The 17,618-nt window shown below is 36.0% G+C and overlaps 1 protein-coding gene across 2 annotated transcripts in view; it reads right to left on the minus strand.

Moving 5' to 3' along the window:
• The window catches only part of KIAA1217 (KIAA1217 ortholog), a 703,089-nt gene that overhangs the window by 664,855 nt on the left and 20,616 nt on the right, over window positions 1-17,618 (minus strand). The window lies entirely within an intron of this gene.

Genomic DNA, 17,618 nt, shown 5'->3' on the forward strand with positions numbered 1-17,618 from the left:
CTTCGGCTCAGGTCATGATCCTGGAGTCCCGGGATCGAGTCCCGCACCGGGCTCCCTGCTCAGCAGGGAGTCTGCTTCTCCCTCTGACCCTCTTCCCTCTCATGCTCTCTATCATTCTCTCTCTCAATAAATAAATAAAAAATCTTAAAAAAAAGAGTATCTGCTTTTTGAGTCCAATATGATAAAAGAATGTATTAAATAAGAACTGTTTGAAATAAGTTACAAGCATAGCAAAATGAAATATGTAGTAACTGAAATAAAACCAGTAGGTATACATAAAATCAATTCATATCATAGAGAATTAACTTGAGAAACATCCCCAGAATAAAGGCCAAATGAATAAAGTTGTAAAAAAAATATGCACAAAGGGAATAGCATACTTGGAGGACAAATCTTAGAGAGAAAACCCACCAGTAAAAGAATAAATGTATGGATGAGAAGCAATAATAGGAGGTAGGAGAGGATAAAATATTCCAGACCTAAAAAAGCAAACTTGACATCAGAAATTGATAGTTTAACATCTTCCAGAGAAACTTAATGAGCAGAAATAAATATTATGGCATAGCCTCATAAAAATTTAAAACTTAAAGAATATGTTTATGGAGTCCTAAAATCAACCAAACTGGGGGGAAAAATCGACTATAGTTTCTTTTCCATTATCTCCTCTATAATAATAAATGCCAGACAACAAGGCAGTTTACAGCACATGGAGGAGGAAAGTTATGATTTAGGAATTTTATAAATATCCATGTGTTATTCAGATGTTAGGACAACATCTGTTAAATAACTACACCTGCAAATGAGGAATGTTATAAAAAAAACTCAGCTAGCAGATGAAAAAAGCTGATAAATTTACCACCCAATACTTTTTTTTTTTACAAAAATTGATTGATGATATATTCCAGCTCACCAAGAGGTTAATAAAACTGTAAGTTCAAAAAATGAAGGCCTTTAATAGAAAATAATTACCAGTAGACATCCAAACTGGTTAACTGCCAAGAGATAGTTCAATAAATACATTAATAGTTATGAGAAAAATAATATAGTCTAACAAATATTTTAATATAATCAGAGTAACTGAAACAGAATGCAAAGCATACATTTATTGAAAAAAAGGACATGCTATTCCAAAAGATTTGTTTTTTTGTGTGTTAACTTCCAGATTGAATTCATGGAAGTGTAAATCTGTGTGTGCACTGAGGGAGTGGATAATGGGAAGGAAATTTGAAAAGCAAGAGACAAAATTCTTATTAAAATGATAAGTACTAGTAGAATTTAAAAGAGACTATCTCCTTCAATAGACAAAATTTTGGAATAAACCTAACAAATGTGTGCAAAACATGCATGGAAAAAAATGCAAAACTCTTTTGAAAGACACTAAAGACTCAAATAAAGAGAAAGAAATGTCATGTCCATGGATCAGAATACTCAATTTTTTTAGACATTTTGTTTCTTCTCAAATTAAACTTTGAATTAAATGAAATTCAATCAAAATCTCAGAAATGCCTTTTTTAATAGAACTTGGAAAGTAAATTCCAGACCGTATATGGAAGAGCAAAAATCAAGAACAGCCCTTGAAGAGAAAAAAGGTAAAAGGTTTTGCACTATCAGATCTTAGGACTTATAATAAAACTGTAGTGCTTGATCACCAAAGTGTGGCACTAAGGGACAGACAAATGAAACAGAACAGAGATGATACTCTGAGCTCTCATACATGAAAATGTGATGTATGGCAGAGGTGGCGTTGAGGATCACAAGAGAAAGGATAGATGTTTATTTCTATATTTTTATTTTTATTTATTTTATTTATTTTATTTATTTTTTTTTTATTTTATTATGTTATGTTAGTCACCATACCATACATCATTGGTTTTTTATGTAGTGATCCACAATCCATTGTTTTCGTATAACACCCAGAGCTCCATGCAGTACGTGCCCTCCTTAATACCCATCACCAGGCTAACCCATCCCCCCACCCCCTCCCCTCTAAAGCCTTGTTTGTTTCTCAGAGTCCATAGTCTCTCATGGTTCACCTCTCCCTCCGATTTCCCTCCCTTCATTTTTCCCTTCCTTCTCCTAATGTCCTCCATGCTATTCCTTATGTTACACAAATAAGTGAAACCATATGATAATTGACTTTCTCTGCTTGGCTTATTTCACTTAGCATAATCTCCTCCAGTCCCATCCATGTTGATGTAAAAGTCGGGTATTCACCCTTTCTGATGGCTGAGTAATATTCCATTGTATATATGGACCACATCTTCTTTATCCATTCATCTGTTGAAGGGCATCTCAGCTCTTTCCACAGTTTGGCTCTTGCAGACATTGCTGCCATGAACGTTGGGGTGCATATGGCCCGTCTTTTCACTACATCTGTGTCTTTGGGATAAATACCCAGTAGTGCAATTGCTGGGTCATAGGGTGGCTCTATTTTTAATATTTTAGGAACCTCCACACTGTTTTCCAAAGTGGCTGTACCAACTTGCATTCCCACCAACAGTGTAAGAGGGTTCCCCTTTCTCCACAACCTCTCCAACATTTGTTTCTTTCCCTGTCCATTTTTGCCATTCTAACTGGTGTAAGGTGGTATCTCAATGTGGTTTTGATTTGAATTTCCCTGATGGCTAATGATGATGAACATCTTTTCATGTGTCTGTTAGCCATTTGTATGTCTTCTTCAGAGAAGTGTCTTTTCATAACTTCTGCCCATTTTTTGACTTGATTATTTGTTTTTTGGGTGTTGGTTTGAGAAGCAACAGCAATCAGACAACAAAAAGAAATAAAAGGTATTCAAATTGGCAAAGAAGAAGTCAGACTCTCTCTTTTCGCAGACGACATGACACTTTATGTGGAAAACCCAAAAAGCTCCACCCCCAAATTACTAGAACTCATACAGCAATTCAGGAATGTGGCAGGATACAAAATCAATGCACAGAAATCAGTTGCTTTCTTATACACTAACAACGCAACTGTAGAAAGAGAAATTAGAGAAATGATTCCATTTACAATAGCACCAAAAACCATAAGATACCTTGGAATAAACCTAACCAAAGAGGTAAAGGATCTATACTCTAGGAACTACAGAACACTCATGAAAGAAATTGAAGAAGACACAAAAAGATGGAAAAATATTCCATGCTCATGGATCAGAAGAATAAACATTGTTAAAATGTCTATGCTACCCAGAGCAATCTATACCTTCAAAGCCATCCCAATCAAAATTCCAATGACATTTCTCAAAGTGCTGGAACAAACAATCCTAAAATTTGTATGGAATCAGAAAAGACCCCGAATCGCCAAGGAAATGTTGAAAGAGAAAAACAAAGCTGGGGGCATCACGTTGCCCAATTTCAAGCTATATTACAAAGCTGTGATCACCAAGACAGCATGGTACTGGCACAAAAATAGACATATAGACCAATGGAACAGAATAGACAGAATAGGGTCTCTATTCTGTCCATATCTGGACCCTCAACTCTATGGTCAAATAATCTTTGACAAAGCAGGAAAAAACATGCAATGGAAAAAAAAACAGTCTCTTCAATAAATGGTGCTGGGAAAATTGGACAGTCACATGCAGAAGAATGAAACTCGACCATTCTCTAACACCATACACAAAGATAAACTCAAAATGGATGAAAGACCTCAATGTGAGACAGGAATCCATCAAAATCCTAGGGGAGAACATAAGCAGTAACCTCTTTGACATCGGCCACAGCAACTTCTTTCAAGATACATCTCCAAAAGCTAGTGAAACAAAAGCAAAAATGAACTTTTGGGACTTCATCAAGATAAAAAGCTTCTGCACAGCAAAGGAAACAGTCAACAAAACAAACAGGCAACCCACAGAATGGGAGAAGATATTTGCAAATGACACTACAGATAACGGGCTGGTATCCAAGATCTATAAAAAAAAGGATAAATGTTTAATATATGATGCTAAGACAACTTGTGGTCCACATGGGAAAAATAAAATTGGAATCCACATCACAGCACACTCACCACACCAAAGGATTAAAGACTTGAACTCAAAAGTCAAAACCTACAAAACTTAAACATATAGAAGAATATCATTATGGTGTCAGGTAGGGAGAAAGTTCTTAACATGAAAAAAGAGGTAATGAAAGAAATTATCAATACATTCAACTACCTTAAAATTAAGAACTTCTGTTCATAGAAATATACCATGATGAAACCCTCATACACTGCTAGCTGGAGTGTAAAATAGTACAACTACTTTGGAAAACAGTTGGGCACTCTCTTAAAATTTAAATGTACACCAAGATCATACGCCCAGCCATTCTACTGCAAGGTATGCTATGAGAGAAAGAAATACATGTTCATCCAAAGACTTCTGTGAATGTCTTTGTTTTTAATAATTAAAAAGGGAAACAATGCAAATATACAACAAAAAGGGAATGGATAGGGACACCTGGGTGGCTCAGTCGGTTAAATGTCTACCTTCAGCTCAGGTCATGATCCCGGGGTCCTGGGATTGTGCCCCGCATGGGGCTCCCTGCTCAGCGGGGAGTCTGCTTCTCCTTTTCCCTCTGTCCTTCCCCCTGGCCTTGCTCATACACGTGCTCTCTCACTCTCTCTCATATAAATAAATAAAACCTTATTTAAAAAGGGGAGGATGGACAAGCAAATTGTAGCATATCCATATAATTGAATATTACTCAGCAATAAAAATGAATTAACTATATATGCAACAACATGTATGAATCCAAAATAATTGCACTAAGTGAATGCAGCCTGACAAAACTGAATGGACACCGTATGATTCCACTTGTATAAAACTCTTAAAAAATGTAAAATAATCTACAGTGACAGAAAGTAGATCAGTGGGTATCTGGAGATGGGGAGGGTAGGGAATGAGAGAAGGATTACTAAGAGGTACAAGGAAACTTTTGGGAGTGCTGAATAAGTTCACTATCCTGATTGTGTTGATGACTTCATATGCATGCAGATGTCAAATTTTATTTAGTTGCACATTTAAAATATGTGAAGTTTATTGTAGGTTAACCAAAACTCAATTAAGCTGTTTTTTTTAAAGATATCATAAAGAAAGTAGAAAGACAAGCCAAACACTGGAAGAAGACTATATGCAACACATATAACCATCAAAGGAATAGTACTCATAATATGTATTTTTTGAACTCCTTGAACCCAATGAGAATAAAGCAAGTAATACAGTAGAAAAACAGGCAAAAGACACAACAGACATTTCGCAGAAAAGGGACCACAAATGGTAAATAAACTAATGAGAAGATGCTCCATCAATTAGTAATCAAGAAAATGTAATTTTAAAATCATAATAATGTACTATTTTACTTCTGCATATTTATAAACAATTAAAAGCCTAACAATACAAAGCAGAGGCAAGGATGCAGATCAATAAGAACTCTTACACATCACTAGGAAAGTTAAAAGGTACGCCACTTCAAAAACCAAGGCAGCCTTAACATTAAAATTGAAGATCTTCATACCCCAAGCCCACTAATTCTGTTCTCAGGAACACACTATAGAGAATTCCTGCACACGCACATTAGTAGACACCTACAGCAGCATTCATAGCAGCATAATTTATAATAGTCACAAATTGGAAAAAACTCAAATGCTCATCAACCAGAGAAAGATGAATAAATTGTAGTATATTCTCTCAACAAAAGTTTATCGGGATAAATATGGATATACTATATATAAATGCAGCAACACAGGTAATTCATAGAAATATCATATTGCAGAAGAAGTACCAAGTTGCATAGAGTGGGATACAATTTTTAAAAACTAAAAAAAGCAAAAGCAAACAAAGCATTACTTTAAAATGCAAACATATGTGACAAAACTTTAAAAATAACTTCAGTGTGCAAGTCTTTCACCTCCTTGGTTAAATTTATTCCTAGGTATTTTATTCTTTCTGGTGCTATTATAAATGGGACTGTTTTCTTAATTTCTCTTTCTGTTGGTTGATTAGTGCATAGGAATGCAACAGATCTCTATATATTAATTTTGTATCCTGTGATTTCACTGAATTCATTTATTAGTTCTAATCACTTTTTGGTGGAGTCTTTAGGGTTTTCTATATATATAGCATCATGTCATCTGCAAGTACTGATGGTTTTACTCCTTACTCACTGATTTGAACGCCATTTATTTCTTTTTCTTATCTGATTGCTGTGGCCAGGACTTCCAATACTATGTTGAATAAAAGAGGCAAGAATATGCATTCTTGTCTTGTTCCTGATCTTAGAGGAAAAGCTTTCAGCTTTTTGTCTTTGAGTATGAAGTTAGCTATGGGTTTGTCATGTATGGTCTCTATTATGGTGAGATATATTCCCCCTATACCCACTTTATTCAGTTTTTATCATAATTTGGAGTTTTTATCATAAATTGATGTCAAATTTTGTCAAATGCTTTTTCTGCATCAATTAAGATGATCATATGATTTTTATCCGTCATTTTACTAATCCCTCATTTTTATCCCTCATTTTACATTTTACTAATGTGATGTATTACACTGATTGATTTGTGGATATTGAGCCATACTTGCATCCCTGAATAAATTTCATTTGGTCATGGCATATGATCCCTTTAAGGTATTGTGGAATTCAGTTTGTTAATATTTGTATCTATGTTTCATCAGTGATATTGACCTGTACTCTTTTTTTTCTGTACTGTCATTGTCTGTTTTTGGTTTCAGGGTAATACTGGCCTCATAGAATGAATATGGAAGCATTCCATCCTCTTCATTTTTTTTGAAAAATTTGAGAATACATATTAATTCTTTTTTAAATGGTTGGTAGAATTCACTTGTAAAGCCAACTGTCTTTGACTTTTGTTTGTTGGGATTTTTTTGTTTTTTTAAGATTTATTTATTTATTTTAGAGAGAGAGAGAGCAGAGGGGCAGAGGGAGAGGGAGACAGAAACTTTACCAGACTCCTTACTGAGCTTAGAGCACAATATGGGGCTTGATTCCATGATCCCCCAGATCACGACCTGAGCTGAAACCAAGAGTCAGATGCTTAACTGACTATGTCACACATGGGCCCCAAGAGTTTTTTAATTACTGACTCTATTTCATTACTAGTAATCAAGCCGTTCAGATTTTCTATTTCTTCTAACTTAGTCTAAGAGAATGATAAATCCCAGAGACTAGTGCTTACCAATGAAGGGAAGGCTAGGAAGAACATACCAGTGGATTGATTAGGGTAAGATTCCATTAGATTGAATGCTGATGTTCTGGTTAAGCTGGGTTCCAGTTAAGTTGCATGGTTCCAGTTACCGTGGTAATATAATAACACAGATTTATTTTTATAACGTACATGTGTGCTTCAATATTTTGTATGTATCAAATGCTACGTGATAAGAACATTTGAAAGAAAAATTTTGCATTTCTTAGTATGATAAGGAACAGTCAGTTAAAATACAGATATATAAGAAAAATGTTAGAAATGCAGTAGATAAATTGTCAGGTAACAAAGAACAATTTACAAAAGACCAAGTGCACCCAAAAAATGAACTTGAAAAAAGATTCACTCTCACCTAAAATCCAGAAAATTGCCTCTTGAAGCCACATAATACTGCCAATTAAATTATCAGCCATTGTATAGTTATAATTCTATTGTACACTTAAAATCCTGGAAGTTTTATAGCCTAAGATACTATTGAAAAGTCAATTATCAAAACATTTTAGGATCTGAAAATATTCTTACACTTTAAGCCAAATATCTTAGTTTTGATAATCTTTATTTTTATAGTTTATCCATCATAGTGAAAAGTAAATATTCAACAACATAAAAATATTTTAAAAATCATCATTATCTCCTCAAAGGCATAAAAGTTGACAGTTTTGAATATTATATAACAAAAAAGCAATGTTAATAAACATTAGATGAAAAAAACATAAGGATGTATACACACCATGATGACAACTATACTTTTAAAAAGAAACAAGCCTATAAAGTCATGGAATTAAACACTCCAGAATTATAACACTAGCTTTTTTGGGCTGATAACACTACACGTAATTTTTTACTTTTCTCTATATTCCAAGATTTTCATATCTGAATTAAATTTCTTTTATCATTTAAGAAAGTAAGGAAATGAAAAACTAATGCTTAAATATTAGGCTTACCATTTACAAACAAATTAGTTTTACCCTCCCCAAAGTCATAGGAACATTATCCAAATTGGTACTAAAAAAAAGCAAACATCAAAAACATAAAGGATAAAAAAAGAAAACCTAACAAAGTGAATTTAAAACCCCATAAGAGTTAAAAAAAAAAAAGAAAACTAAATTTAGTTGGAATGGTGGATAAAATTAATAGAGAAATATTTCCTTGAATTCATATAAAAGGACAACACAAAGAAAAAAAGTTGCAACAACGTTTTTCTCTCCACACAGAGTGGTTCATTTTTTCAGAGTGAGCAAAGAAAAGAACACAAACCCCTAAAACATATTTTTCAAATGAGAAAGTGCATCCATTCGAACTTGACTTTTAAGGTACACACATTTGTAAACAACAGTACACAAAGGTGGGGAGTTAGTGTGCATATCTATTAGCAGACAGCTGCTTATAATTTTGGTTTAGAGTTAGAACACTATTTTTGGAATAACCAACTGTGTTCAATTTATAACAGATGTAACCAAGTGTTTATTACAGTAAAATGCTAGTTTCCGTAAGTCAAAAGTTCAATGAATAAATAAGTCCTGTATGTAAGCAGAATGACATTTATTGTTCCGAACCAAAGAATTCACTCTAATCAGTGGTGGACATTAATTATTCCATTAACTACAGTGCTCTTAATTTTATTCTACTTGGAAAAAAGGGAGAAACTAGCTCATTTGTTGTTTTGTATCTAATTATGTCTTATTCTCATAGATCCCATACATGTTTGCAATCATAAAGTTAAACACAGGGAAATACCTAAACATTTCACATGAATCGGCATTTCGCCCACATAACCATCTTTAATCTAAAGAGGGAAAAAGTCTGATTCAAGACCTAGTTCAGTCTCTCTATAGTCCTTACACAGTAACATCAAATCATGCCAGCCTTCTTGCCAAAGAGGCTCTCTATGTGCCTTTTAATGGGTATCCCTAATTATGCTGTTGCCCACTGAAGCCCCTTTCAGAGACCATCTTCAGGGCTATTTCCAGAAAAACTCTGAGTCAGTCACACCATTTTATGAAAACCTTCAGTTTTCAGTACTGCTCTACGGAATGGGCTGAGCTAGGGTGCAGACAGCAGGGTAGCTAGAGTCCAAAACCAGGGTTTAGAAGGGTAGAAAAAATACCAGAAACATAGAAGCAGTTATAGTTGAAGACATAAGAGGGAAGGAAGATTGGTGAGGTCAGCAGGCTGGAGGCAAGGACTTTGCGAGAAAAGCTAGTGTAAAATATTGGGTATAGGAGGGATCCCACTGGGTTAAACTGAGGCAGACACAATGGCTTCAAGTAGCTGGAAAAATGGACTTGGAGGGCTTCAACTTCCACCCAGGACCAAGGTCATGGCCAGATGTGCAAGTTCTCCTGGGTGTGGGACAGTCTGAAGGCAAAGTTATCAGATAAACAGGGCATGTCTTCCTGGTACATCAATTAACTCAATGACAAGTAATCAAAGCATAACTCATATTAAAATAATTACACACATATTATGGAGGGGAATACAAAAGTACATGAATTTTTAAGTTGCAACACAAGGGCTTAAATAAATTTTTATTTTTTATTTTTTGGACCATTTAGGGCTAACTACCCAAGTTTGGGATTATGCCTTCATTCTCTTCCTCCTTTAGGGATGCTTACTTAGGGGTAAAATTTTACTTATTTATTTGAGAGAGAATCTGCTAAGTTACCCAACATGGCAATAAAAATCTTCCACAATCAGCTTATTGTCCACGTTTCAACCTTATCTTCCCCTATAATAAATAAATCATCCCCTGTAATATATGATTGATAGATAGATCGATCTAATAACACTGTGAAAAGAAACTTGGACAACATCTTAAGAATGCTAAAAATTCTAATTCTATTAATTCTGTGTAAAAAATGTACAAGTATTGGGGTGCCTGGGTGGCTCAGTCGGTTAAGTGTCTGCCTTCCGCTCAGGTCATGCATAATCTCAGGGTCCTGGGATCGAGGCCCCCATCAGGCTCCCTGCTCAGCGGGGAGTCTGTTTCTCCTTCTGCCTCTGCCTATCCACCCCACTCCTGTTGTCTCTCTCTCTCTCAAATAAATAAATAAAATCTTTAAAGTTTTTTTAAATATACAAGTATTATGTTCTCCTTTCTACAACTTCAAATATTCACAATTAGAATTAAAGTTTTTTTAAATATACAAGTATTATGTTCTCCTTTCTACAACTTCAAATATTCACAATTAGAAGTTACTCATGAGCCAGTCTCAACTATTGAGAAACTTATGAAGCAGGAATAAATGTGCAAAAATGAATGTACACAGCAAAAAGTGATGATGCAAATTAAAGCTCACACATTTTTGTTTTAGAAGAGACCAACGTGCCCTTACTATTTGTCTATTTTTATATTTGTATATAAAGCCCTAACAAGGTGACTTTTTTTTTCATTTTCCCAGGACATAGCAGTTAAGAAGCAGATAATTAAATAATCAGAGGGGTGATGGGAATAGTGCCGGCCACAAGTGCACAGACAGAAAGTGGAAGCAAGAGTTAGAAACAGTGACAGCAAGAGTTAGTTAGAAACTAATCAACCAGATACAATCATCAAAAAGCAAGAAAGTGTAGGGCCATTCATTGCAGAAACAGATCAAAGATATCAATAGCCCTAAGAAAGTGGCATGGTCCATGAACATCAGACAGGCGGACGGTCCTGGTGGTGGATTCCTCAATATCCACTTGACCCCAAATTATAACAAGTTCATCACTCTCTGCCGGCCAGTGACGGGTCTAAAGACGGGCGTGTGAACCAATCCTGGCCAATGAGTTCTGTGGTGAGGTCTGTGTGCCCCCAAGAATTCACTGGCCATTTGCCACAGCCAGAGAATGGTGCCAAACACAACGGGCCGGGCAAAGTGAAACAAGGAACAGAAGAACAGCTAGACCCAGGACACGAGACGTGAAACCTGCCCATCGGGACCCGTAATATATGAACTAGAGTATCTACTTGTTGAAGTCTTTTTCAACTGGGATTTCCATTCCATGCAGTCCAAACTTTCTCATTACACAGACTAAGCTCAAGACCTGGCTACAGCACGGGGTGACCTGGAATAAGGCACTTAATTTTCTTTGAGCCTCAGCTTTTTCATTGATAAAAAGTTTCCTCATTGATAATTGTGAAAATTTAAGGAGAAAACAGCAAAAGCATACTGCATCGTATGGAGGTCTGTTCCTCCAAAGGCTGGCACATCCCCAAAATCAAGACTATAAACAGACTATATTTAAGAAGCTAGATCATTTGGAAAATATTTTTATCCAGATTTATTTTAATTTTAAGGTAATTAAAAACAAATACTAGGAAGTTTTTTCTTAAACATTACAATGAGTATCCTAATCTAAGAGCTAATAATAAATTTAATGGCAAGTGCTAAAACAATTTATATATATTTTTAATTTATTACATGTAATTTTAATTGCGGTAAAATATACAACAGAATTTACCATCTGAACCACTTTTTTAGAAGATTTATTTATTTGAGAGAGAGAGAGAGCACGAGCATGAGGAGGGCAGAGGGGGAGGAAAAGAGAGTCTCAAGCAGACTCCACACCAAGCCTGGGGCCCGATGTGGGGCTTGCTCTCAAGACCCTGAGATCATGACCTGAGAGGAAACCAAGAGGGGGATGCTTAACTGCCTGGGCCACCAAGGCGCCCCAACCATCTTAGCCATTTTAAGTGTACTATTCAGTAACATTAAGTACCTTCACATTGTTGGGTTATCATCACCACCATTTATCCCCAGAACTCTTTTCATCTTGCAAAGCTGACACTCTGTACCCGTTAAACACTAACTCCCCACTCCCCCTCCCCCCAGCCCTTGGCAACCACCATTCTACTTCTGTCTCTATGAATCTGACAACTCTAGGTGCCTTATAATTGATTTTTTTTGGTAACTGGCATCTTGCACTTAGCATAAGGTCCTCAAGGTTCATGCCTGTTGTAGCATGTGTCAGAATTCTCCTTTTTAAGACTGAATAATATTCCACTGTGTGTGTGTGTGTGTGTGTGTGTGTGTGTTTATTACATTTTATTTATCCATTCATCTGTAAGTGGACACTTGGGTTGCAATGGCAAAATATTTTTAAAGCAAAAAAGATAGGAAATCTGAATAGAAACAAGAATAATAAAAGAAAATATAGGAAACCTTGTGTACCTGATTTAACGCAAAGGAAAATTACAAAATGTTTATTAGAAGCACCCACTGTATGTGTTTAGGCATCAGGGTTGATTTCTTTTCAACTCTGAACAGGTGGGTTTATACTAATTTCTCCCATTGTCCCAGAAGGCAAATACTCTGATTCCTAAATGAGGGAGATTTTTCTGGAAATTTTTAACACTTTATTTATACTAAAGGTAACATACTCAGAGAACATTCTTAATTACCTTTGTTGGTTTGGATCGGTTTAGGTAACCAAGAACAGGGATTATTGATTTACTTATACTTTTATAAGCACTGAAAAGGAATAGCATGCCCCAGCAGTGAAAGTAATAGCAGGATTTCATCATGTTTTTTCCAAAAAGGAATAAAAGATGTTATTTATAATAGTGACCCTGACTCCAACAGATAATAATGCTTTACCATTATTTTACCCACATGCTGGGCAGTGCATGGGGTCTGTCAGAGTCAGGCAGGTGAAAGGTGACAACTCTAAGACATTAAAATAATACTGGTAACAGGAAGCCCTAACCCACTTTCAAATTTGCCTCATGGTTGCACTTTCTGGGCAGAAATGGTCAGGATGGGATGAAGGAGTGGATTCTGATGGCAATTTGGAAGTTCTATCTGACTTCTCAAGGGCAGTCCCTCAGGGAAACTGGCTAATTTCCCAGATGTTTTATGAAATTCTCACATATTTCATCCTAAAAATGATTTTTAATGGGCCTTAAAAACTAGGACTTAAAGACAACAAAAGCCCACACAAAATCGGGTGCATAGAAGCTATTATTAATGCCCTGAATCCAAAAATATTCCTAGGGTCTTTGATAAGTTAAAAAGATGTCAGTGGAATTCATACTTTTTCATTTTAATTTTCTAAGCAAAACCCAGACTCACAGGTTTTTCATCCCTTAGAGAACATGAGCCATTTCTATATGGGTGACTTGTGAATGCTAGTGAAATAATTCTAGGCTTATAGTGGTTAATATACTTACATTGGATTTTTATCTCTGAAATTTTGGACGGGTTTTCCTATCCCAGAACAGAGTATTCTTACAGTATGTCCAAGAGGTAGCTTTGAGATTCCAATATCCTTGTTTTATGTTTAACCAAATGGAAAATTGAAGGCAAAGAGCAATGTTTAGAGCAGGTAAAAACACAAAGTGGAAAGGAGGTAAAAGAATCTTTTGGATTCCTGTTACCTCTACTTTCGCCTTTGGGGAAGTCCTTTCTGTGATGCTTCAGCCCCGTCCCTCTGCCTGTCTCACCTCCTTCTGTTTCCCCTGGCAATTCGGCAATTTGTTTCATCCCTCTCTTCAGCTCACCCTCAAAATCCAGCTCAAAGGTCATTTCCACAAAGAGATTTTAAAAAATAACCCTCGGTATTCTAATTGGTTTCTTTACTCAACGCTTCCCCAGGATCTAGATATTTCATTACTGTTTCCTGTATATTATTACAAAATCTTGGTAAGCAACACTTCTTCAAAATTTTAATTTTATTTTATCAAGTCACACAAATAGGCTAAATAGGCTAAATGCTTTCGCAAGGTTTAAAAACAAAAATGCTAAGACACTATCTCACCAACTCCCCAAACCGCCCCTCTTCTGCCCTGGAGGCAAAGACTTTTCAATTTCTCAGCTGTTCGATCTGGCATTTACTTATCTCCTCATTTCCACATAATATGTATATATGGCTATTTCTTGATTTAATGAGGTAAACTTCACATAACACCAAAATTAACCATTTTAAAATGAGTAACTGAGTGAAATTTAGTACATTCCCAGTGTTGTACAACCACCACCTCTATCCAGTTGCAAAATAGTTCCATCAACCCAAAGTAAAAGCTCTTACCCATTAAGCAATTTCTCCCCACTGCCCCCATCCATGGCAACTCCCAATCTGTGTTTGGTCTCTATGGATTTAACTATTCTGAATATTTCCTTTAAATAAAGTCATTCAATATATAACTTTTTCTGTCTGGCTTCTTACCATAACGTTCTGGAGGTTCATCCATGCGGTAGCACGGCTTATGACCTCGCTCCTTATCATGGCTGAATACTATTCCACTGCTTACATACACCTGTGTAAATACATGTACTTGTTTGAATACCTGTTTCCAGTTCTTTGGGGTATATACTTAGGAGTGGAATTGCAGGGATATATGGTTAATTCTATGTTTAGCTTTTGGAGGAACCAGCAAGCACAGGCACTATCTTGTGTGCACATTCTAACTAAGTATATTGAAGGGAAGGCCTGATTTTTAATTTAAGTTTGCATTTTCTTGCTTGTTTTCCTTCCTTCCTTCTCTCTCTTTGTCCCCAAGTTATGTGGCTCCTGATATACCTTCCTCGATGCTCCAAAACTACTTATTCAATAGTTACTTCATCTACATAAACCTAGAGACTGCTATAGGAAAATATTGTGAACAATACGGTCCTTTTTAACAAAGAGAAATCCTATCATTTATCTTCTTTCGCTAAACAGATTTCAGGTTTTAAAAAAGTATAGATTTTCCTTACTTTCCATCTCTGTACATTTATTCTGTATCAGACTAGTCTTGATGCTTCTCCACCCACATATTCTTCTCCCCAGATAAAGGATTTATCAGTAACTAAAAAATAATGCAATTTTAAAACTGCTTTAAGCTTGTGATGAATAACAAAGCAAGCAAAAAGAATTATTTAAACGTGGAAAAAACAAACTTGAGACAAATCCTGAAGCATAAAATATTTCCCTGTGACAACAAAACTTGCTTATAAACAAATGGCTCTTCAGAGTATTTCCTGCTATCCTATATACCACATTTAATTATTTTGAAAAAGAAAACTGTTCTTTTAGGCACAAAGATATTTAACAGACGAAGGGCCATTTCAGAGGCAGTCCCTTATGTTAACTCCTGGCACCACACTATTGAGGATACAGGGTGAGGAAGGACAGAACATTCACATTTATTCTGCACCTACTGAATCATACCCTGATGAGGCGAAAATGGAAACAAAGAGGATTTATGCTAACCAACAGGAAAGCCTGATCATAATGACTCTGACACTAAAACACAGCTCAAGAAAGTTAAGAAACCCATATGAAAAATGTTTTAAGAAGACACACATATTTTAATGGGATTTACACGTAATTCTCTATGATCCCCTCTATGGGGTTCTGGGTCTTATAATCAGGATTAGCTGCACTTTTCCTCAACAACGGGATGGTTTTTAGATTGTAGACACAGCGAATCGTGTCGCTGATGATGTTTTTACCTTTGCCTTGGCTGCTAATGAGCTCAGAGCCCCATTTTCTGACCCACATATCCAAGGAGGAGGATTTCAGAGCATACATTTTGTATACTAATCTCATCTTCGGGTCACTTTCTTTTTATTCCTGTTTCCACTCTCATTGTATGTATCTTTATTGCTCTGGCTTAAAACCTAAGAGGAAAAATGCAAGAACATAAAGAAATCAGCATCTCTAGCCATCCCACTCCAAACCAGACTTGTGATTTTAGGGCTTTAACCTTATTTGGTATATTTGGTATATTTCCCGCAATCTATAATCATTCAAGTTTGGGGCGATCTTAGGGTGACCTTTACTGTCGAGCTTGAAAGCACGGGCACAACTTACTGGGCTTCGTTTTTCCTCAATAATCAGTGGGCAAAAATTCTTACCTCACCATGTGGTTGTGATGCAAAACTTACACAATCCATGCAAAGAGTTTAGCACTCTGCCTGGACCGTACTAAGTGCTCAATAAGAATCAGCTCTTGTTAGCTACTATATATTAACAAGTCCTCCTGTGAGCTTAATTTAGAGCAAATTAAAAAGAATCTGAAAACAGAATCCAATTTACTTCATTTGAAAATGCACTGGTACGGGGGTAACCAAGTATTTCTTAATACCAAGAAGCATTTTGAGTTCAGAGAAATCTGGAGGTGAAGATAAGGTGGAGAGGTAAAGACAGTGAGTGCAGGCAACTCTCTCAAAAAGACAAGTTGCAAAAAGAAAGGCAAAATAGACAAAGAGTTTAGTATTGAAGGAGAAATGCTATTTTGTGCATGGTTTCTGTTTATTTGTTTAATGTGTGTTTGTGCATGTGTGCATGTTTCAGACGGGTGAAACATGCGGGGCACCTGGGTGGCTCAGTCCGTGAAGAGGTGGACTCTTGATTTTGGCTCAGGTCATGATCTCAGGGTCATGGGATCAGCCCTGTCTCAGGCTCTGCCCTCAGCCAGGAGTCTGCTTGAGATTCTCTCTTTCTTTCCCTCTCCCTCTGCCCCTCCCCCACCATGCTCGTGCTCTCTCTCTCTCTCCCACTGGGAAAAAAAAAAGGTGAAACATGAATATACACCACGACAGGTGCTGGGACAATGACAAGTATAAACAAACTTTACATATGAGAAGTTGAAAATGCAAAGAAAATGAAAAATAAGAGCTAAAAGAACTACAAATTATGTCAAAGATTTAAAAAAAAAAAGCCACATGTCCATTTGTGTCCTTTTAATTTACACAGTAGATGCAGATATAAAAAGCTGCTCCTAGTAAGCTAGATCAGCTTTCCCCATTGGCTTACAACATCAAATTTTGCTATGTGTGTCCAATGCTGGGCCAGACTGGAGGTGGGGAGGGGAGAGAGTCTCCAGATGGAGAAGTTGGTTGTAAATTACCCTACTTGGGAAGGTCCAGCAAATTTCATTTTATTTGGGAAAAAAACAAAGCAGGTTCATCCTGTAAGGGCAGGAAATCCTAATTGTGTATACTGAATTTGTTTTAATTTGTAACTTGTAATCCAAAATTTTTACATATTGAGTTGATTTAACACAAGGGATGCTAGGGCAAAGGGTGATGAGTTTACCTATTTAGAATCACGACAAAATGTATGCATAAGAATTCAATACAAAGGGAATTTGATAATCAAACTAAGCCTTATATCGTAAATCAGCGTTTTGTTTTAGACAGATTTAAATAAAGGTGTTGTTCATTTATTTCATAAGGAGAAACTTTCCAAATGCCCTGAGCATACTTTTGCTTTATTTTTGTGCACAGTTCATATATTTTAATGATACATTCTCATCCAACAGAAGTATAAGCATAAATTTCCTATATATGGCATTAGTGAGAATGCTCCCATAAAACTTACTTAAGAAAAGAACAATAATGCCTTTCAAAACAGAAACACACCATTTGTATCATTTGTGCCACAATTTCTGCCTTCTTATCACTGTTAAAGCAAAAATACAACCATTAACTTGCAAATTATGGGAAAGTGTTTCCCTT

This window comes from Zalophus californianus, chromosome 9 (genome assembly GCF_009762305.2).
Source record: "Zalophus californianus isolate mZalCal1 chromosome 9, mZalCal1.pri.v2, whole genome shotgun sequence".
NCBI lineage: Eukaryota > Metazoa > Chordata > Mammalia > Carnivora > Otariidae > Zalophus > Zalophus californianus.